Genomic DNA, 24,256 nt, shown 5'->3' on the forward strand with positions numbered 1-24,256 from the left:
ACATAACCTCTACTTAAGCTGCCAAACTATATAGTAAACAATGATACAACTCAACTTAGTTGGGTTGTAACTAAAACAACTCAACTTTCAGACAACTCAACTCCTGTTTGGTATTACGAATTACAACTTATTTCAGTTGAAGTTGAATTGGTGCTGCCAACCGAGGAAAGTGATGATTTGACAGATAAATGAACAGCTGATCAATTTTTGGCGGAAATTTAAGCATTTGCAAAAGTGCTTTTGTATTACAAGATATTATATGATATGAAATCTATTTTATAATGGCGAAAATGTTGGCGATTGACATGTCGCGAATACGGAAAACATTCATTCCAATCCCTTGGAACTACCAAGCACCAAGTAAGAAAATGTTTAATTGACAAATGATGAGCTTCAAATGAAGTTATTTTGCAGATTTGAAAGAAAGTATTTTGCTCATTACTAAACAAAATTAAGGACCATTTCCGCAAACGCTTTCGAGGGAAGGCTGTACCCCTATTTTAAAATTATCCACCACACTCAGACTCCTTGGTGATGGCAGCTATCAAAAATGATTTTGGAGTTGGACTGGTTTTACATATTATTGAGGAGCATATTTGTGCGAAGTGGATTAAAACCCAAAGAGCAAAAATTGTATTTTACTCTAAAACAGGATTCCCAGGAGTAGTACTGTTGTTGTTGTAGCGATAAGGTTGCTACCCGAATGCTCTGGGGAGTGTTATCGACGTGATGGTCCTTTGCCGGATACAGATCTGGTATGCTCCGGTAACACAGCACCATTAAGGTGCTAGCCCGACCACCTCGGGAACGATTTATGTGGCCACATTAAACCTACAGGCCATCCCTCCCTCCCTACCCCCAAGTTACATGAGGAGCTTGGGGTTGCCAGAGCCTCGTCTGTTAGTGAAACAGGATTTGCCGCGGATAAATGAGGTTAACAATTGGGTTTGTATTTTCGTCGCCTCTTAAGACAGGCATACCTACCGCGGGTATATTCTGACCCCCTACGCTGGGGGATCCCAGGAGTAGTGATTAGTATCAATGGGACTCACGTTCGCCTAATTTCACCTATATTGGCTGCATCCGAACTGCTGCCAGCTTCGTCCGACTTCGGAATGTCGCTCCATAAAGTCAAAAAGTTACTCAATGTAATCCTTCGTTTAAACGTTGTTTTTTCTATAAATGTGTACAGAATTGTTGATTATTGTTTGATTAAAAAAGTTTAAATACCGGCTTTAATTTTTTTGTTTTCTTTTGTAACTTTTTATGAGCCCGTGCACCATCTAACTCTTATTTACCAAAGGTGGTATCAAAAGATGCGTTTTGGTCTCCGTTTTTAGGATTAGAAAGCGGAAATTAAAAATTTTATTTCTGTAGAAAAATATTTACAAAAATCCACAAAATGGCCCCAGGGTTCGAAATATGAGGCCCGATCCACATTTTTTTTGCACAGAACATCTTTCTGCGTTGGCGGTCTTTGGCCGCGATTTGTAAAAATTTATGGGTAAGTCCCCATTAAGGGCCAATTAAACTTCCTTAACCCTAACGCCATAGTCGTAACCATACCCATATCCATAACCATCTCCATCTGATTGATTAATGGTATCTTAACCTAAAAAACGTAAAAATTTCAAAAAAATGAAGAAAACGCAAAAAATTACAAACATGTTCCACAAAAAATAAGTCTCTTAGTCATAAAGTTTCCAAAACAATGAATAAAACCTACAAAAAGTTATTAAATTCACCAACTCAATTATTTTTAGGTTATGGATATGGCGAGAAACCAAAAACCAATGGGTGGCTATGGTATGGTTATGGCGTTAACGTTATGGTATGGCACCAATAATCGGTTACATTGATTTCTAGAAGGTAGGTTCGATCTGCAGTTTTATCTTGTTATCGTTTTATGGTTATAAGTCACCTTTAATTGGGTCTTAAAGGGTAATTAAACATCCTTAGCCTTAACGCCATAGTTGTAACCATACCTATATCCATAACCATCTCCAATGTTATCGATTAATGGTGCCTTAACCTAAAAATCGTGAAAATTTCATAAAACTGGAAAAAATACAAAAGATTAGAAACATATTCCACAAAAAATAAGTCTCTTAGTCATAACGTATCCAAAGCAATGAATAAAATCTACAAAAACATATTAAATTTATCAACTCAAATATTTTTAGGTTGTGGATATGGCGAGAAACCGAAACCCAATTGGTTGGCTATGGTATGGTTACGGCGTTAGCGTTATGGTATGGCACCATTAATCGATTACATTGATTTCCATAATGTAGGTTCGATCAGGTGTTTTATATGGTTATGGTTTTATGGTTATACGTGACCATTATTTGGCTCTTTATATTGTACAACCCATGGCGGAACGATACAAGGTGGCAGCATGGTGACATAGCAAGAAACATAAATAAAAATTCCATGTACTTTGATTTTAGGGGGACTCATGAAAGCATATAAACTTATAAGATGTAAAATTATATCCATTTACACACGCTGTTATATATGAACGCACCTAATAATACTCTTGATAAACTTGATTGTTTATCAGCTGTATTATTGCCGAACAAAATTTTTTTGTTATACATATTAAAAAATGCCAAGACTAAGTGAAAAATCAAAACTAAAATGCATTTACTTGCTGATGTTGGAGATTTCTGATGAAAATACCTGCTGCAATGTCTGCAAGGTTGCATTCCTTTAAGTTTACCGCGTTTACACAACGAAATGTGCGCGTAAATTTATGCAAAATGTGTAAATGATTTTTCATACAAAATTTGACAGCTCGTTTACGCACTAGATAAATTTATACGTTTACACACTTTATAAGGCATTTATACGGTTACATGAGTCCCCCTTTTGTAAATTTGATGGACAAATGTCAAAATAGTACTGCGACGGAAGTTTATGTATCAAATCAAATAAAAAAAGTTTATAATCAGCAGTCCCATGCTACCAACTTGTATCGTTCCGCTATGGTACAACCCTGCAGTTGCGGCGAATTACAGTTCTGTTATTTCGCGGTCAGCTGTTCTTTGTTTAGTCGCCGTTGGGAATTCGTGGCCATTGTTTACTATATAGTTTGGCAGCTTAAGTAGAGGTTATGTTGCGAATAGAGTGGAAGGCAGTGGACTAGGCAGTCGAATGTCATATAATGAAGGAATGGTGTTCGGAGTTTTTTCAAAGTTAAAAAAAAAAATGATAAAAGCTTTAATATAAATAAAACTATTGTTTTAATAACAACAAAAACGCCGTATATATTCTGTATGCATAAATTTGTAAGGATTATCCCAGTTTAAAATTTGAATTAAATAATCTAAAGTTTTGTTTTGAAACTGAGTCGAGAACTGTGCGTGTGAATGTGCGAATTTTCACCGATCAGCTGTTAGTTGCGCTACTTGGTAAAATTTACAATGTTCGTGGCGTTTGGTAAATTCTAAACTATTTTGTGCAAAATTATTAATCCGTTGTGATAAACGAAACTAGTGCTTAGCTTTTGTTTGGTTTAAAACTATCTAATACAAGTTATAATAGTTTGGGGGTGTAATTGTTTTAGTACGTGTATGTATGTAAATTAATTAAATATAAAAGCAGGCACTTGGCAGTTGGAAACGTGAATTGTAAAGTTTTTGCTTTCAGTTTTTAATTAGGAGCAAAAGTGTAATCAATTTAATCAAATACTACCACGACGACGACGACGACGACCATCAACACAGCTTCCATCGCGGCGAAAATATTCAATGCAAAGGGTAAATTTTAAAATTTTCTATTTACATTAGATATATCACATATATTAAATGGTGTCTTGAAAGTGCACATCATAAAAAAAAACTTGGTGTTATCGTAAATTTTCAATTATCAAAAGGTCGCGTGATAACCAGTTGCAGTGATTATTTCAGTGGTAATTCTATACGACAGCATGACACTCTTAATACACGTCCTAAAATATCAAGGAGCCAAAGGGGGGGGGGGGGGGGGGGGATATCAAAAGATGCGATCCAGGATCGCGAATCCGAAAGCGGAGGTCAAACATTTTTGGTATATCAAAACATACTAACGAAAAATCGAAAAATGACCCCGGAGTGCTCAGAAACCGGGGGTGGGATCCATAATATTTTTGCACAGAACACCTTTCTGCATCGGCGGCCATTGTTGTTGTTGGTGTAGCAATAAGGTTGCTCCCCGAAGGATTTTGGGAGTGTTATCGATGTGATAGTCCTTTGCCGAATACAGATCCGGTACGCTCCGGTAACAGCTCCATAAACCGTCCTGTTCATGACTAATTTTTCTTCTTAGTTCGCATGACTGGATACACGGATACCACAGGGCAGTTCATACGTGAGAACTACTAGTGGTACCCGCTTCCCAAGGCAGTTTGTTCTATGTACCGGAGCGACTCGGGATTTTTCCAACCAAGGACTGTCATTTCAGTGTAACCCCATTCAATTTGTTGCACCCCTCCCACAAATTGTCATCCACCCAGTAGCTCCTTGCAGCGGGACTGCTCCATATTCTCTTGCTCGGGGAAGGTATCGAATCCAATCCGGGTCTGTCTCCTGACCCCAGTCCTGAGAAATGGTTTTGCTAAATCTACCGGAAAATAATCTGTTTAGGACGGTCATGCTGTTGTTGTTGTTGTAGCAATGCTCGCCCCACCTAATAGCCGCGACCGATCACAAATTGTCATCAATATCCTCTAACGGGAGCCCAAGGAAACTTGCCGTTTCAACAGGGGTGGACCATAAGGAAAGGGGTGTTAGAGGCGTTGGTTCCACATTACAGTTGAAGAGATGGTTGGTGTCATGTGGGGACGCATTGCAAGCGGGGCATACATTTTGTATGTCGGGGTTGATTCTGGATAGGTAAGAGTTTAACCTGTTACAGTATCCAGAACGAAGTTGAGCAAGAGTGACACGCGTTTCCCTGGGGAGTATGCGTTCCTCTTCCGCAAGTTTTGGATAATTTTCGCTAAGTACTGGATTCACCGGGCAATTCCCGGCATAAAGGTCTGACGCCTGTTTATGGAGTTCACCAAGGACCTGCTTGTGTTTTTTCACTTCATACGGCTGGGTTCTCAGGTGCCGTATTTGCTCGAAATGCTTACGGAGATGACTCCTTAAGCCCCTAGGCGGTGCTGGTTCATCAATCAGATGTCTGTTGGGATGCCCAGGTTTCTGGGTATTTAACAGGATTTGTTTGGTCAGCATCTCATTTCTCTCCCTGATGGGGAGTATTCTCGCCTCATTATGCAGATGGTGTTCTGGGGACATAAGAAGACAGCCCGTGGCGATTCTGAGAGCAGTATTTTGGCAGGCCTGTAGTTTCTTCCAGTGGGTGATTTTTAGGCTTGGCGACCATATGGGTGACGCGTAGCACGTAATCGGCTGGCTAATTACTTTGTATGTAGTCATGAGCGTTTCTTTATCTTTTCCCCAAGTACTGCCAGCCAGGGATTTGAGGATTTTGTTACGGCTCTGAATTCTCGGAACAATTGCGGTCATGCTCTGTTCAGTGTGTCTCGTGTAAGGGATGGTTGCATCGGACAGGTTGTTCTGGGCTTGACCCCAAAACCCGAATATTTTGTGGCTCCTTGCTGTTCACGCCCAAGGGCGTCCCGTAGTCTACGCCTAAGCCGCCCCCCCCCCCCCCCCCCCCCCCCCCCCCCCTCCACCTTTGTCATACCCGAAAAATGGTAAATAGCCAAGGTGGTCCTGGGAAACCAGCTAACATAGGAGAGTCGTATCGTCAGATATCTCTCCTATCGCCAGTAGCAAAGACGCTTGAATCCATTTTGCTCCCCTATTTCCAAGCAAATTTGCAGCTAGCCTGTCATCAGCATGGCTTCAGAAAACTCCATAGCACTACCACCGCGCTAAATGCCATTAGCACCCAGATAAATTGCGGTTTAAATCAAAACCCCCACCATAGAACAGTACTCGTAGCGCTAGACCTATTATCAAAAGCTTTTGATACGGTCAACCATGGCTCGTTACTGCAAGACCTGGAAGGGTCAAACCTTCCCCCATGTCTTAAAAGGTGGACCGCATATTATCTGGGTGGTCGGCAGGCATCGGTGCAATTTAGAAACGAAACATCAAAACCAAGAAGAATTAAACAGGGGTGCCTCAGGGTGGTGTCCTGTCCCCCCTTTTGTTTAATTTCTACATATCTAAGATACCTTCCCCACCGGAAGGAGTCACAATCGTTTCCTACGTCGATGACTGCACATGACGGCACTACGCTACCGACTGTCCTACACCCCAAAATCTTGGGTGTGACGTTTGATCAGGATACACATTTTGGTGAGCACGTAGCCGCAATTGTTCCGAGAATTCAGAGCCGTAACAAAATCCTCAAATCCCTCGCTGGCAGTACTTGGGGAAAAGATAAAGAAAACGCTCATGACTACATACAAAGCAATTAGCCAGCCGATTACGTGCTACGCGGCACCCATATGGTCGCCAAGCCTAAAAATTACCCACTAGAAGAAGCTACAGGCCAGCCAAAAAAAACTGCTCTCAGAATCGCCACGGGATGTCTTCTTATGTCCCCGGAACACCATCTACATAATGAGGCGAGAATACTCCCCATCAGGGAGAGAAATGAGATGCTGACCAAACAGTTCCTGTTGAATACCCAGAAACCTGAGCATCCCAACAGACATCTGACTGATGAGCCAGCACCGCCTAGGGGGCTTAAAGAGTCATCTCCGTAAGCAATTTGAGGAAATACGGCACCTGAGAACCCAGCCGTATGAAGCGAAAAAAACACAAGCAGGTCCTTGGTGAACTCCACAAACAGGCGTCGGACTTTTATGCCGGGAATTGCCCGGTGAATCTAGTACTCAAAGAAAAGTATCCAAAACTCGCGGAAGAGGAACGCATACTCCCCAGGGAAACGCGTGTCACTCTTGACACCAACCATCTCTTTAATTGTAATGTGGAACCAACGCCTTTAACACACCTTTCCATATGGTCCACCCCTGTTGAAACAGCAAGTTTCCTTGGAATCCCGTTAGAGGATATTGATGACAATTTGTGATCGGTCGCGGCTGTTAGGTGGGGCGAAGCACTGCTACAACAACAACAACCCCTGCGACCCCCAAATAAGGGATATAAACTAATGCATCAGATTGCTTGTGGATGGAAACAAGCGGGGCGAAATGGGAGGAGCACCTAAGCGGTTGTAACCTCTCTGCCGGTGTAGGTAAACTTTGGTCCACCGTAAAGTCCCTATCGAATCCGTCTAGGCACAATGATAAAGTTTCCATCGCCTTTGGCGATAAAGTGCTGTCGGATGCGAAAGAATGCGCGAGCGCTTTCTGCCGGACAATATATAATGCATTCTACGGAAGGCCAACAGACACGCACATAAACATAAATTCAGCGCGTCACCAATTGCCATCACCCCCAAAGAGGTTGAGGATGCCATCGGTCATGCTAAACCATGAAGGAGAGTTTTCAAATATATATCACTTGTCTTCAACCTGTCTCTTTCCACCTTTGTCATTCCCGAAAAATGGAAAATGGCCAAGGTGGTCCCGCTACTAAAGCCTGGAAGCCAGCTGTGGAGATTGAAACCACGTTTTTATTTATAACAAAAATTTAAATTATATTTTTTTAAACACGCCTAAAAGTATGCGTCAAATTCTTTCTTTATTTTTCACAACAATGAAAATTTTTGAAAATTGAAAATCATATTGAAACTTAAAATATTGATAATACATTTAAAAATTAAAAAGTTCAAAGTAACTAAAATACAAAGTAAAATAAAAATAATAAGAACCCTACACCAGCTAACATAGGAGAGTTGTTGTTGTTGTTGTTGTTGTAGCGATTAGGTTACTCCCCGAAGGCTTTGGGGAGTGTTATCGATGTGATGGTCCTTTGTCGGATACAGATCCGATACGCTCCGGTAACACAACACCATTAAGGTGCTGGCCCGACCATCTCGGGAACGATTTATATGTCCACATTAAACCTTCAGGCCATCCCTCCCTCCCCACCCCCAAGTTCCATGAGGAGCTTGGGGTCGCCAGAGCCTCGTCTGTTAGTGAAACGGGATTCGCCGCTCGAAGGTGAGGTTGACAATTGGGTTGGAGAAGCTATATATTGCGCTACACAACCCCTTGAATCCCAACATAGGAGAGTCATATCGCCCGATATCTCTCCTATCGCCAGTAGCCAAGACGTTTGAAGCCATTTTGCTCCCCTACTTCAAAGCAAATTTGCAGCTAGCCTGTCATCAGCATGGCTTCAGAAAACTACATAGCCTCACCACCGCGCTAAATGCCATTAGACCTGGAAGGTTCTACCTTCCCCCCATGTCTTAAAAGGTGGACCGTAAATTATCTCGGTGGTCGGCAGGCATCGGTGCAATTTAGAAACGAAACATCAAAACCAAGAAGAATTAAACAAGGGGTGCCACAGGGTGGTGTCCTATCCCCACTTTTCTTTAATTTCTTCATATCTAAGCTACCTTCGCCACCAGAAGGAGTTACTATCGTTTCCTACGCCGATGACTGCACAATAATGGCCACAGGCCCAGGCCCACAGATCGATGAGCTTTGCAACAGAATAAACGGCACCTCCCTAATCTCTCCAGTTTTTTCGTCTCGCGAAACCTGGCATTATCACCGACTAAATCCTTCGCGACCTTATTTACAACATGGACGTCCCAAATGTCGACCATTTTGAACATCCACGTCGATGGCACTACGCTACCGACTGTCCTACATCTCAAAATCTTGGGTGTGACGTTTGATCACGATCTACATTTTGGTGAGCATGCAGCCGCAATTGTACCGAAAATTCAGAGCCGTAATAAAATCCCCAAATCCTTTGCTGGGAGTACTTGGGGAAAAGACAAAGAAACGCTCATTACCATATAAAAAGCAATTGGCCAGCCGATTGCATGCTACGCGTCCCCTATATGGTCGTCAAGCCTAAAAACTACTCACTGGAAGAAGCTGCAGGACTGCCAAAATACTGCTCTCAGAACCGCCACGGACTGTCTTCTTATGCCCCCAGAACACCATCTACATAATGAGGAGAGAAATTAAGGAAATACGGCACCTGAGAACTCAGCCGTATGAAGCAAAAAAACACAAGCAGGTCCTCAGTGAACTCCACAAACAGGCGTTGGACCTTTATGTCAGGAATTGCGCGGTGAATCCAGTACTCAAAGAACAGTACCCAAAACTTGCGGAAAAGGGACGCACACTCCCCAGGGAAACGCGAGTCACTTTAGCTCAACTTCGATCTGGATACTGTAACAGGTTAAACTTTTACCTATCCAGAATCAACCCCGACATACTAAATGTATGCCCTGCTGCAATGTGTCCTCACATGACACCAGCCATCTCTTTAATCGTCATGTGGAACCAACGCCTCTAACACCCTTCACATTATGGTCCACCCCTGTTGAAACAGCAAGCTTCCTTGGACTCCCGTTAGAGGATATTGATTACAATTTGTGATCGGTCGCACCTATTGGATGGGGCGAAGCACTGCTACAACAACAGCAACAACTCCCTCCCCACCCCCAAGTTCCATGAGGAGTTCGGGTCGCCAGAGCCTCGTCTGTTAGTGAAACGGGATTCCCCGCTCGAAGGTGAGGTTGACAATTGAGTTTTGAGAAGCTATATATTGCGCTGGAAACCTGAAAAGGTTGCGCTACACAACCCCTTCAAACCGTTATTTTAGTCGCCTCTTACGACAAGCATACCTACCGCGAGTATATTCTAACCCCCTAACCCGCTGGGGGTATCGGCGGTTCGTGAACATTTTTTGATAGACATAGTTTTTTTTTCGCCTCCGGATTATTATTATATTATACAGAGGTCGAAGGTACACCTTTGATTCCTCTACCGACATTTTCAAATGTATATTAGCAATTCACCCCTGTTGTATTTGATTTCCAAAGTTTTTCTAAATTTATTGAAAGAAACCAAAAGAAGAAAGTAATTTATAAAATTTTATAAACATTTTGAATATAAAAACCTATTTTTACAGGTAACTCAAAACTTTGGAATTGTTTTTGGAAAATTAGGATTCTTGTTTCGACGATACCATTGCTCAATTATTTGGTTGGCTCATTTCATCAGCTGATTTTATTTTTTTTCATTTCATTGGCATAGGGTTTGTCAAAAGGAGACACACATTGACAATAATTTACTGCTATGGTGTAGAGGTTTACGCCGGTCACTTAATCGACGGCGGCGGCGTGACCGGCGAGCCGACAAAGTGATCAGCGTAAATCTCTGAATTGAATCGCTGGACTTCAAAGTATCACATTGTCCACAACTAATGAATATGGAAACATACTGCTGACGTCAATGGTATATTTGACGATCTGGAACAATATCATTTACTTGTGGATGAATATCTGGGAGGCTTGTAAAGCGAAAATTTAAAAAAATAATATTGGGAAAGGTTTTGTTTATATTTATTTAAGGAAATTGTTTCGGAAAGATCCGCGGGGTTTGCCTCAAAATCTCGTGGATCGTTCAAAAAATTTCGGTAGTAGCTCCTTGCGGTGAGAGGGAGAAACACTTTGAATGGTCACACTTTTTTAGCATAGTTTCCCCGAAGGATATGATCTGGGCTAACTCTAATATCCGTCGTCGGCACGATTTCTTTAAATCATGTGTGGCTACATGCTGGTCACGCACAAAGGCGACTTACGGTTGCTATAAATTATCTACTAATTAATAGTCATGACTCTCGTGGCACAGTTTTAACGATTAGCATCAGTGCTGGCTTATTGTTGATCGCGCCAAAGGGCGCCTTGAGTTTTTTTTGGCTGTTTTTAAGAGCTGCAATTCCCGACATGCGAATAGTAGCATTCCCGACCACCAGTCGCTACCACGCATCCTGGCCCTTATACCATATGCCATCACAGAATAAATAGGACTGCGACTTTGAACTCATACCTTCGTCGACGTTACTTTCCTAGAAGGTCTAGGTATAGCTCCGAAGACTTTCTGACGGATGTTTTTGTCGCGCTATGCTTCCGAGATAGACAAAAAAAAAAACACATTGAAACGTTAGGGAGTAACTATTCGGCCAAGGATGCCGTCCTCGAAATCATAAGCAGTCTAAGTGGATATCATTGCGTAACTCATGGGTGATGGTGGACATCTACATAATTTAAACTTTACAAGGACGTGGATAAAAGTTTTAAAATGTAGACCAAAATTTGCAGACGTTTGTGTCCGATATATTGACCTCAACACTCTTTCGTTTCCGGCCTTATGATAAAAGAGTTTATTATGTATGACCGCCTTCAGTTTTCAGACTAGTTCGACTATCCCCTACGTCAGGCTAGTAGAACACCTGGTTATTTGGACAAGGTTGAAAAATGTGCCTACGTATTCACATTTGTAACAGAAGCCGTCACGTGTTGGTCATATTTAAATATGGTTGATAGGCTATATCCAATGTGATTCACTCCAAGGGACTAGTTGGGATTGGGCCCCCAACTTTAGCAAATGTCAAACCGAGAGACTTGGATGTTGAATGATGAAGTGTGAAAATAAAAATTAAGATTTCAGACGTTATAAAATAGCAAATAAATTGATTTTTCAAACCCTTCTCATACGCGTTGAAGACATATGCAACTTAAGTGTGAGCTGAGAATCATTTCAAAGGAGAAGAACCGGGAAATAAAATTCGGAACCTTTTTCGGGTAACTTGCTTTTTTAACAACTTGTTAATCTGGCATTAAAAGTTTTCTCAAATAACTTTAGAACGGTTAGAAAGTGTTAAATTTCGCAATTAGATTTTTATAACTGGCAGTGATACGCATCCCTTGATACCACTTTCGACCATATCGGATTTTCGAGATGAACAATAAATGCCGCCGCCGCCGCGCCGATATTTTTGACATTCGGCGGCGGCGTGCGAAAAACGTCGCTAATCGGCGGCGTATATCTCTACTATGGTGGCCAATTTTTTATTAAAAGATAGTTTCACAACACATTAGATACATTTTTAGTAAATGTATCTAATTTAGCGTAAAAATGTCTCTCCATTCCTTTCACCGTATACCAACACGCAGATTTTGACAATCTGAACAAAGGTATGTTGTTGCTGTAGAGATTAACCAACTATATAGTTGAGCCTACAAAAATAACAGCCTCAATTCCCAAATATCTTTACTTATGTCTTTTTGTAGCACTCAGGTGTGCTCCATAAGAGATTCTTTGCCGCCAGTACTGGAAAACTGGTATTTATTAATTACGAAAATTTCTCGATATATCGATAGTGCCCTTCGATACTATCGCCGTATATGGAGAGTCCGGACTATCGAAAGTTTTCCACCTCTAAGTAAACCTACTACCGATATTCCAAATCAAAGAGTCAAGATGAGAGACATTTTCTGAATACTTATGTATGTATGTATGTATGTATTTATTTGAAAATTTGTTCCTAGCACAACAATTTTGACAAATTATTTAACAGTGCTAGTCATGAATAGCATGAGCTATAAAAATTGAACATTTATAATAATAATAAATTAGATTAATCAAATTAAATTAAATATAACGGATAATAGTGAGTCAGGCCCGTTAAAATGCTGTTGTCAGAACTGCCACCGGATGTCTCCTTATGACCCCCGAACACGACCTACATAGTGAGGCCAAAGAGCACAACGAAATACTGAACAGGCAGTTTTTGCTAAATTGTCATAAAACAGGTCATTCTAGCAAACAACTGCCTGATCTAGCCTCGCCTTCACGGGGGTTAAGGGAACATCTCCATAAGCACTAGACGAGGTCCGGTACCAGCCAACACAGACGTTTGATCAGACAAGTATAAACAGGCTCTAAGTTAAATCCACACAGAATCGGTAAACGCTTTTGCCAGGACGCGACGAATGAACCCTGTTATTAATATGCAATATCCTACCCTTGCAGAAGAAGAAAGCACTCTACCAAGGGAGACACGTGTCACCCTGGCCCAGGCATGCTTAACGAACGAAACGATATCATTTCGTTACGATAATCAACGTTAATAAACGAAACGAAGTCATTTCGTTTCGTTTATTAACGTTAAGAACGCCAAATTAACGTTAATTTGACGATCTTAACGTTAATAAACGAAACGAAGTGACTTCGTTTCGTTTATTAACGTTGATTATCGTAACGAAATGATATCGTTTCGTTCGTTAAGCATGCCTGCCCTGGCCCAACTTCGTTCTGGATACTGTAACAGGTTAAACTCTTACTTGCCCAGAATCAACCCCGACATACAAAATCTATGTTCTGCTTGCAATGTGTCCCCTAGGCCGGGTCGATTTGTGGGGAGGCAAAAAAATCGCCCATTGCTCTGTGAAAATCATATTCTAGGGATCAAAATAAGAAACTTTTCCGAAGGAACCATACCTCTAAAACAAATTCTGACCCCCCCCCCCCCCCCCTTTGGGTCGTAGGGGCAAATTTTGAAAAATCCCACTTTGAAATACCTATGTTTTTTTCTTTTTAAAACTTTAAAACCAAGGCATCACTGTGATGCATTTGCATGTCGTAAACATAGTTGTGTGGGTTTTTTATTCAACCGTTTTAAAAAATGAAGGTATCACTGTGAAACAATTGCAAATCGTAAAATTGCTTGTGTTGTTTTTTTTAAGCCACCACAAGACACAGCAGGTAGAATTGAATTTGCCCCTACCCAAAAGTTCGCCCCAAAGGGGGGGGGGGGGGAAATCAGAATTCGTTTTAGAGGTATGGTTCCTTCGGCAAAGTTTCTTACTTTGATCCCTAGAATACGATTTTCACAGAGGATTTTTAAATCGACCCGCCCTAGTGTCCCCACATGACACCAACCATCTTTTCAATTGTAATGTGGAACCTACGCTCTAACACCAATCTTCTGTGATCTGTCGCTGTTGAAACTGCCCGTGTCCTTGTACTCCCGTTAGACGACCTTGATGGCTATTTGTAAGTGGTCGTACCCATTGAATGGGGCGAAGCACTTTTAACACAACAACAACAACAACAACAAATTCGTTTATTGGAATGCCAGGTCCCGTTGCCTTTATCGTGCAGTCGTTGATTTAGGATCCAAAACTCATTGCAGGAATAGTGCACTCTCAATATACAGAGGAGTACTACATACAAGTTAATCTCTCGTGTCCTGAGAGATATAAAAAATTAAAGGTGCGGCGAACCCACTGTTCGCCGATACTGATTTAAGAGTAAAACACGAACAACTTCAATTTAAATTAATCACAATTTATTACGTGCCACTTGCACGTCCCAAAATTAACTGAACTAAACATCCAAATTAACTTATTAGCTAACCTATTACTGCTAACTATTTATGCTGCGGTTGCAGTTCCCATATTTCGCAAGTCGAACGCTTGCGCGTGTAGACAGGAATTGCTTATATTGCATTTCCCATGATTTCAATAATTTCGATACCTGACCTGATCGTTGGTTGCGCGTGTGCTGCGTCAGCGAAGTTAGTAAGTGGAACAATATGATCACATGCCTGGCAACGTGAGTAAAGGGTGCGCCATTAGTTAGTATTGGGATTACAGGTGACATAACTTACATATATGGAGTTATAGCTTTATTCGAGTTTTAGGCATCTCAAAGGATTTAACATTAAATCTTGCAAGTCTTATCATACAATATTAAATCTCGAAACGCCGAAGATTTAAGCTAAATCTTCAATTATTTGTTCAATTATGACAATTTTCAGGTATGGCATACTACAATTCATATATCGTTAGCTTAATGTGAAAATGTGCCAAGTCACTTTTTTTGAAAAATTGTATTTTAATGCAGTTTTAAAACTGAATTCTAAATACATCTATCACAAGAAAAAAATATTTTAGTTTTTAATTTTTACGTGCTGTTTGCAATGATGTGTAAATGTGCTAAGTCGTCAACTGTTCAAACAAATGTGCTAAGTCAACCAGTTAATAATATCAATCTGAATTACTAGTCAGTTCTTTGTGCGCGCATTTTATTTACTTATTTAATTCATTCAGTCTAAAAGTACATGCTTTGTTGTTGTTGTATTAACGATAAAGACACTCCCCGAAGGCTTTGGGGCGATGTTGATGGTCCTTTGCCGCATATAGATCCGGTACGTTCCGGTAATAAAGCACTATTAAGGTACTAGTCCGATCATCTCGGGAACGATTTATATGAACACATTACACCTTCTAGGCCATCCCGTCCTCTCCACCCCCTAGTTCCATGAGGAACTTGGGCTTGCCAGAGCTTCGGCTGTCAATGAAACAGAATTCGCCACGGGTAGGTGAGGTTGGCAATTGGGTTGGAGAAGCTATATATTGCGCTGGGAACCCCTTGAGAGGGTTGCCTACACAACCCCTTCTAATTGGATTCACCCAATTGAGACATACCTTTGGTGCTTGGTAAATGCTTTGCGCTGACCATAATCTACTTCAATTCTTACATGTCGATAACTACATGCTTTGTTACAGACAAGTTAAAAATAGAAAACAATTCAAGCTTAAACTTATATAAGCTGTTATTAAAATTAAGAACACTACTGAATCGATTTGCTAGATGTATAGCCCTAGTTATAGGTTCATTCATAGCATAATTCGTTTTATTAGTTATTTAGATAAATAATCTATTATGCCGAAGATCACGCATTGGAATATATGGAACGAACAAATTAGATAAATCAGAGCAATTCGTGCTAGCGTTTATTACAATATAGGCAAGCATGAGTGAGATTCAAGTTGTTCTGTCATGCAAAGTCTGAAGACCAAGCAATTTGCACCTGCTGGTATATGATGGTAGGCCGTCTGGCCAGTGAAGCATACGTAAAGCAATTTTTGTAAACATTTTTTAAACTCTCTCAGTTTTATAGGAGTCAGATTCAGTAAAAAGTGCTAAGTCAGGAGAAAAAATTTGTTATGAGTGCGGAAATTGTGCTAAGTCATAAAATAGCTGCTGGGTTGGCAGACATGATTTTTATTTATCTTTTTCAAAGCTTCTACACTCAAAAGCATTGCAATTAAGGTATCCTCATTCTCAGTTTTGAAAAAAGGTTATTTCAAAAGTTATTCATTTTTTTCGTCTCCTGTAAAATTTGTAAAAGTTGACTTAGCATATTTTCACATTAAGCTAACGACATACATATCCCACTCAGCATTTAGGTGATTCAATTTTGAATTTCCCTACATATCAATACAATTTGATTACTCTTTCTTACTAAATAATGAGTTATCATACAATTGAACAAAAGAAATAATCAAATATGAATACTTTTGATGTGAAAAACTAAAAAGCATTTTTCAATCACATTTTGGAATCATATTTGAATCAAATGTGTTTACTTTAGGTGATCAAAATTGTATAATAACTTTTCATTCAGCTTTCTGAATCTTTTATGAATATATTTGTTGACTGAATAAAGAATTTTATACTTGTTGAAATTTTACATTTCATTAAAAATTTTTATTTTTTTCACATACACATATTTTTTCAATCATGAAGCTAAGAAAAAATATATAAAAATTTTATTTATGTATGCTTGTTTAATGGTGTGTTCAGTTTATACTTATATTTAAGAATTCATGAGCTTAACACCGGCTTATAATAATTGAATTTCAATTATTATGTTTTTTCTAAGAGAAACTGAAAAGAAAGAAACATTTACTGGCATATTGCGATGGACCATTTCGAAAACCGCCAACGTAATCATCATCAGGCAATTTTTTTTTTTTGAAATTCAATTATTATAAGCCGGTGTTAAGCTCATGAATTCTTAAATATAAGTATAAAAATTTTATTATTTATGCAAAAGATACTCTTCAAGACAAAAATAATGTAATGCTGCTCGTGAACGAAGATTTCCCCAACCATTTCTCCCCTTCAGCTTCCCAGAAAATACATAATGATTGGACAATACATAGGTTGTGAGCTATTTGAACCCCAGGTAAGTGAAACTACCTTGACATACCTGGATACGGCTTCAACATCCCGTATCGTATCCGTATTTTAAGATGCAGACAATAATGCTGATGTTGGATGTTGTAGTCGCAGGTGTATATCGGTCAAGTTTGTTTGCAAGTTAGCTGTGGTTCGAAAACTCACTTTCACATGCTTTCTTCCCCTGATGAAATAAGATTATTATGTAGTATCCTATTTTGAATGAGATATGAAGAATAAATGCATTATAATGGCATTCAAAAATGATTCAAAAATCTCAACCAAAACGATTGAAATATATTCACGAATATGATCAGAAAATGACTGTGAAAAGCAGTCAAATATTACTCTAAAACTATTCAAGCTCAATTTTACAATGATATCAAATATGAATAAAAAGCGTTCCGAAATAGGAATCATAAATGGTTATTCAAGAATAATCACATTTATGGTACATTTTTCTACCGACGATACGTTAATTTTCGAACAGAAAATGCTTTTACATTTGAACGTTTCTAATCATCTTGTGGTATGATATTTAAATATTTTTTGATCAAAATTTTCAAAAAATGCTGGCTGGGATGTATGTCATGTAATTTTTGATAGGAAAATATTTTAAGGTAGGAGCACTTTTTAAATTTATGGAACAAATTTATTCTTTGAATATTTTCAAGTTTAGATTTTTATTTTCAGACGTGAGTAAAATAATTATAAATTTATCATAACAGTATATTGAGATGTTGTTGTTGTTGTATTAACGATAAAGACACTCCCTGAAGGCTTTGGGGAGCTTCGTCTGCTAAATATGTGTATGATACATTCATATTTGTTACAGGATTCCCCTCGCTTAGGTGAGGTTGACAATTGGGTTGCGGAAGATTTGAAGCTATAATGCTTGTATTGCGCTTATCAACCCCTTGAATCCCAGAATATTGAGATAGTATTTGCTTGTAGAAGATGTGAAAATGTAAGTGTTCAAGTCAAAAATGTAATTTTTTTGTGCCTGAATAGCTTTATAAATTTTTCAATATGAAAAATAGGTAAGTTCTCTCAGTCTAGGAAACGCAATAAACGTAGAAAATATTCCACATTTTCTAGACCAAGTAGTTATAGAAAAACGCACCACTTACACAACTAATATCCTTTCCATCTGATCCTGCATGTTGCGCCAAAAGTTAAATATGAAATGTATTTATTATACACTAGCAGACCCGGCAGACGTTGTTCTGCCCTAAATTTGGTCTATCTACATACATTTTAATAAGCTTTTTCCGTCTTACTCTGCCCTCCCCCCTCTTCACTTTTTCCTAATCCTTTTATTCACTCCTCCCTCCGTCTTTTTCGCTTCATCTATCTCCATCTTGTTGTTGTAGCAATGCTCATCCCACCTAATAGCCGCGACCGATCACAAATTGTCATCAATATCCTCTAACGGGAGTCCAAGGAAACTTGTCGTTTCAACAGGGGTGGACCATAAGAAAAGGGGTGTTAGAGGCGTTGGTTCCACATTACAATAAAGAGATGGTTGGTGTCATGTGGGGACACATTGCAAGCGGGGCATACATTTTGTATGTCGGGGTTGATTCTGGATAGGTAAGAGTTTAACCTGTTACAGTATCCAGAACGAAGTTGAGCAAGAGTGACACGCGTTTCTCTGGGGAGTATGCGTTCCTCTTCCGCGAGTTTTGGATAATTTTCTTTAAGTACTGGATTCACCGGGCAATTCCCGGCATAAAGGTCCGACGCCTGTCTATGGAGTTCACCAAGGACCTGCTTGTGTTTTTTCACTTCATACGGCTGGGTTCTCAGGTGCCGTATTTCCTCAAAATGCTTACGGAGATGACTCCTTAAGCCCCTAGGCGGTGCTGGTTCATCAATCAGATGTCTGTTGGGATGCCCAGGTTTCTGGGTATTCAACAGGAACTGTTTGGTCAGCATCTCATTTCTCTCTCTGATGGCGAGTATTCTCGCCTCATTATGCAGATGGTGTTCTGGGGACATAAGAAGACAGCCCGTGGCGATTCTGAGAGCAGTATTTTTGCAGGCCTGTAGTTTCTTCCAGTGGGTAATTTTTAGGCTTGGCGACCATATGGGTGACGCGTAGCACGTAATCGGTTGGCTAATTGCTTTGAATGTAGTCATGAGCGTTTCTTTATCTTTTCCCCAGGTACTGCCAGCGAGGGATTTGAGGATTTTGTTACGGCTCTGAATTCTCGGAACAATTGCGGCTGCGTGCTCACCAAAATGTAGATCCTGATCAAACGTCACACCCAAGATTTTGGGGTGTAGGACAGTCGGTAGCGTAGTGCCATCGAAGTGGATGTTCAAAATGGTCGACATTTGGGACGTCCATGTTGTAAATAAGGTCGCGGAAGATTTAGTCGGTGATAATGCCAGGTTTCGCGAGGCGAAAAAACTGGAGAGATCAGGGGGGTAGCCGTTTATTTTATTGCATAGCGCATCGATCTTTGGGCCTGGGCCTGTGGCCATTATTGTGCAGTCATCGGCGTAGGAAACGATTGTGACTCCTTCCGGTGGTGAAGGTAGCTTAGATATGTAGAAATTAAACAAAAGTGGGGATAGGACACCACCCTGTGGCACCCCTTGTTTAATTCTCCTTGGTTTTGATGTTTCGTTTCTAAATTGCACCGATGCCTACCGACCACCCAGATAATTTGCGGTTCACGTTTTAAGACATGGGGGAAGGGTAGGCCCTTCCAGGTCTTGCAGTAACGAGCCATGGTTGACCGTATCAAAAGCTTTTGATAGGTCTAGCCCTACGAGTACTGTTCTCTGGTGGGGGTATTGATTTAAACCGCAATTTATCTGGGTGCTAATGGCATTTAGCGCGGTGGTAGTGCTATGGAGTTTTCTAAAGCCATGCTGATGAGGGGCTAGCTGCAAATTTGCTTGGAAATAAGGGAGAAAAATGGCTTCAAGCGTCTTTGCCACTGGCGATAGGAGAGATATCGGACGATACGACTCACCTATGTTAGCTGGTTTCCCAGGCCTTAGTAGCGGGACCACCTTGGCCATTTTCCATTTCTCGGGTATGACAAAGGTGGAAAGAGACAGGTTGAAGACATGCGCTAAAACGAAACCCTCTTTCCCTAGGCTTTTAAGCATCGGCATGGCTATGCCGTCTGGGCCCACTGCTTTTGATGGTTTAGCACGACCAATGGCGTCCTCAACCTCTTTAGCGGTGATGGTGATTGGTGACGCGCTGAATTTGTGCTTATGTGCGTGTCTATTGGCTCTCCGTCTATCTTTGTCGACCGTAGGATGCATTATATATTGTCGGCAGAAAGCGCTCGCGCATTTTTTCGCATCCGACAGCACTTTGTCGCCAAAGGCGATGGAAACTCTGTCTTTGTGCTTAGTCGGATTCGATAGGGACTTTACGGTGGACCAAAATTTAACCACACCGGTAGAGAGGTTACAACCTCTTAGGTGCTCCTGCCATTTCGCCCGCTTGTGTTCATCCACAAGCAATCTGATGCGTTGGTTTATGTCCCTTATTTGGGGGTCGCCTGGATCAAGCTGTCTTATAAGGTCACGTTCTCTCGCTAAGTTCCGGCCTCCGCCGGGAAGTGGGGCCGGATTTCGGGAATTCTCCCGGCGGGAATGAAACGTGCCGAAGCGGATTCAATGACCTTACGGAAGGCACGCCCCCATTTGGCGGGCATCAGTCGGGATAGGGAGGGCAGCAAAGCGGTTGTCTGTAAAGGATTTATATTCTTCCCACTTTCCTTTTTTGAAGTTTATGAAAGTGCGTTTTTCAGTGACGATGAAGTTGGCGGTACGCTCGAGCGAAATAAGTATGGGCAGGTGGTCGGATGCCAATGTTACCATCGGTTGCCAGTTGACGCAGTTTACGAGTTCTGCGCTCACGATTGAGATATCTGGCGAGCTGTGACAGCTTCCTACCATACGTGTGGGGGCATCTCCGTTTATTGTGCAGAACGTCGTTTCTTCCATTTGATCCGCCAACATCGCACCCCTACTGTCCGCCCGCAAGTTTGAATGCCATAGATCATGATGGGCATTGAAATCGCCTAAGATAATGCGATTGTTGCCAGTGAGTAAGGCCCTGATATTAGGGCGTATCCACTGGGGCAACAGGTGGCAGGAGGGATGTAGATGTTGATGATTTCTAGGTTTGCATCGCCTGACCGAACAGATAGGCCTTGACGTTCTAAGACATTGTCCCTGCGGTCGATGCCAGGATCAAATATATAATATTGCACAGAGTGGTGTATGATAAACGCGAGACCGCCTCCATTTCCGCTCTCGCGGTCTTTCCTGTGGACATTATACCCAGAGCAGGTCTGCAATGTAGATCTTGCTGTGAGTTTAGTCTCTTGAATCGCAGCAATGCGGATGTTGTACCGCTTCATGAAATCGACTATCTCCGTAATCTTCCCAGTTAGTCTATTACAGTTTAACTGCAGAATTCTGAAGTGCATAAGGGGAGACGCCGCCACTCTGGGGGTAAGTGACGGGTGACTACGCCTGGGTTGTGGAAGGCCAGGACGCAATTGCTGTTGTGGCCCTGGGACTCGGCGTCCTTGGGCAAGCATTGGGGTACCCGGATGATTTGGGTTTGCGACCTGGCAACATGGCGCGATGAAACCCTCGGGGGGTTGCCGTCGCGGAGACCAGAACATCTAGGAAAGTGGCACCACCCAAGGCAGGAGCTGCATTGGGCGGATGTCGCAAACCTATATATTCTGTGCTGGCAGAAGGTGCAAACGGAGGTAGGGACTAAGAGTCTGTTTCCTTGACCTGCACGATTGCTGCCGGAAAAAAGGGGGGAGAAGACGGGAGCAGGGGCTGATGCTCAGCATTGCTACCAACTCTACTACGAAGGTAGTAGTTATGAGTCAGCTGTTATCAGCTGTTTGAGTTGTTGGCGCCGTGGGGCGCGAGCAGCAGTGGGTACTTGTTGTGGCTTGCTGAGCAGCGGGGCTGCTGGAAGGTAGTGGGGGGCGCTTAGGCGTAGACTACGGGACGCCCTTGGGCGTGAACAGCAAGGAGCCACAAAAGATTTATAAAAGTTACGTGGACGTCGGGTTTTGGGATCAAGCCCAGAACAACCTGTCCGATGCAACCATCCCTTGCACGAGACACACTGAACAGAGTATGACCGTCCTAAAAAGATTCTTTTCCGGCAGATGCAGCAAAACCATTTCTCAGGACCGGGGTCAGGAGACGGACCCGGATTGGATTCGATGCCTTCCCGGAGTAAGAAAGTATGGAGCAGTCCTGCTGCAAGGAGCTGCTGGGAGGATGATAATTTGTGGGAGGGACGAAACAAATTAAATGGGGTCACACTGAAATGACAGTGCTTGGTCGGGAAAAATCCCGAGTCGCTCCGGTACATAGAACCGACTCCATCTTCGTCTCATTCTATCTCTTTCTCAGTCTCCTTCTCTCTTTTCTCTTCTCTCAAGTTCTTCTCATTCTTCTTCATCCCTTATTGCCTGTCCCAGAGGGTAGTATGTATTTTGTTCCAGTCCCAGTGCCAGTCCCACTCCGAGTCTCAGTCCCAGTCCTAGTCCTAATCCCAGTCCCAGTCCGTGTCTGGTCAACTTCCCGGAAAAAAGGATCGTAAATACTAATATACGCAAATTTATATACCAAATTTCAGGCAAATCGAATAAGACGTATGTAAATAGGTATGTGGGTATTATTAATTCATGTCTTTATTTCGGCTTCGCATGCATATTTATCAGTTTTGCCAGGTTGATGCGAGTAAATCGAATATCACAATTAAAATTACTTTAAAGCTCTCAGTAACAGCTTTCATTTGATATCCATATTACACACACATTCTAGGGATATCCGGGTCCACGTTCTGACCTATATCTCGAGACCCTAGTCACCCAGCGGTATAAAAAGTACTCTGTACTAAAGCACTGATCAACAGCTTCAGTTTGATACCCGTAATGCAAAACACATGCTAGTGTTACCCTGATCCACGTTTCGGCCTATATCTCGAGATCCTAGTCACAGATAGGTATGAAAATTACCCTGTACTAAAGCACTCATCAACAGCTTCCATTTGATACACATATTGTGCAAACACACCCCAGGATTACCCAGGTCCACGTTTTGATCTCAAGACCCTAGCCAGAACGGGATAACAAGTATCCTGTGTAAGTCTCCTGGTTCTAAGCTAACTCTCCACAAATTTTCAGCCAAATCGTTTCATCCGTTCTTGATTTATAAATAGTGTAACTAACACCACTTTCTTTTATATACATTAAGCTGGGTCGATTTATTAACCTATATCGCGCCATCGATTTTTCGATAGGTTTTGGGCTCAGAAAAAAAAGTTCCAGTAAGCATACCCAAAAAAAAATTTTCGAGCCTGCAAAATTTGAGTTTTTTTACTTTTTTCTTTGATTTTTAAGGTTCTTTTCATGACCTACTTAAAAAATTTTCATTTCATTTTAAAATTTTCATGTATACCCTGTCCGACTCAAAATTTTCCGCTAAAAACTTTGGCGATAACAGTTTTTTGAAAAAAAAAAAATATATTTTTTGGGTTCTGAGGAGTGTTTTTTCGCCATTTTTTAAAGGTTTCTTCAGAAGCGTGCAAAAGTGTGACGATGAAAACGAATTTGTCTTATAGTTCCTATCCCACTTAAAATTATGCGATAGAAACGTTGGCATTAACAGTTTAAAAAAAATTTTTTTTTTTGGTTTTTGGGACTTGTTTTGGTCGAAATCGGTTTTTTTTCATTTTCAAGGCCCGCGATTTAGAGGTACTATGACATTTTTTTTAACTCAGGAGAGTCTTTGGTTGTGTAGAGGGTAAGAATGAGAAGAAGTTGAGAGAAGAGAAAAGAGAGAAGGAGATTGAGAAAGAGATAGAATGAGACGAAGATGGAGAGAGATGAAGCGAAAAAGACGGAGACAGGAGTGAATAAAAGGATTAGGAAAAAGTGAAGAGGGGGGCGGGGAGGGCAGAGTCAGACGGAAAAAGCTTATTACAATGTATGCAGATAGGCCAAATGTAGAGCAGGACAACGTCTGCCGGGTCTTCTAGTCTTAATATATAAAAAACACGTGTCCAAAATTTTTGGGCGCGATGGACTCCTAAACTACTGAACCGATTTTGAATTTGTTTTGCACCCCGTGTGTAGTTTGATCTAACTTGAGAGATAGGATAGGTTATATCTCAGTTTATAGTCGAAATACTATTTTATTGCAATTTTTTTTATTTGTTTATACGTAATAATAAATCCCGCGATTTAGAGGTACTATTACATTTTTTTTAATTCAGGAGAGTCTTTAGTTGTGTAGAGGGGCCCCCTCATA

General features: G+C 41.1%; 1 protein-coding gene across 4 annotated transcripts in view; it reads left to right on the forward strand.

The window, feature by feature from the left end:
* Nucleotides 1-24,256, forward strand: part of LOC137250408 (solute carrier family 53 member 1-like) — a 96,433-nt gene that overhangs the window by 18,326 nt on the left and 53,851 nt on the right. Inside the window, exons 1-2 of one of the 4 annotated variants that reach the window (XM_067783142.1) lie at nt 3,424-3,573; nt 3,652-3,761. The exons of 1 other annotated variant lie outside the window; for it this stretch is intronic. The gene's annotated coding sequence lies outside the window, so the exon portion shown is untranslated. Of the gene's footprint in view, nt 1-3,417; nt 3,762-24,256 lie in introns of those variants that run through there. 2 more of the 4 variants (XM_067783144.1, XM_067783141.1) reach the window with 2 other exon arrangements.

Source organism: Eurosta solidaginis, chromosome 4 (assembly GCF_040869045.1).
Source record: "Eurosta solidaginis isolate ZX-2024a chromosome 4, ASM4086904v1, whole genome shotgun sequence".
In the NCBI taxonomy this organism is placed as follows: Eukaryota; Metazoa; Arthropoda; class Insecta; order Diptera; family Tephritidae; genus Eurosta; species Eurosta solidaginis.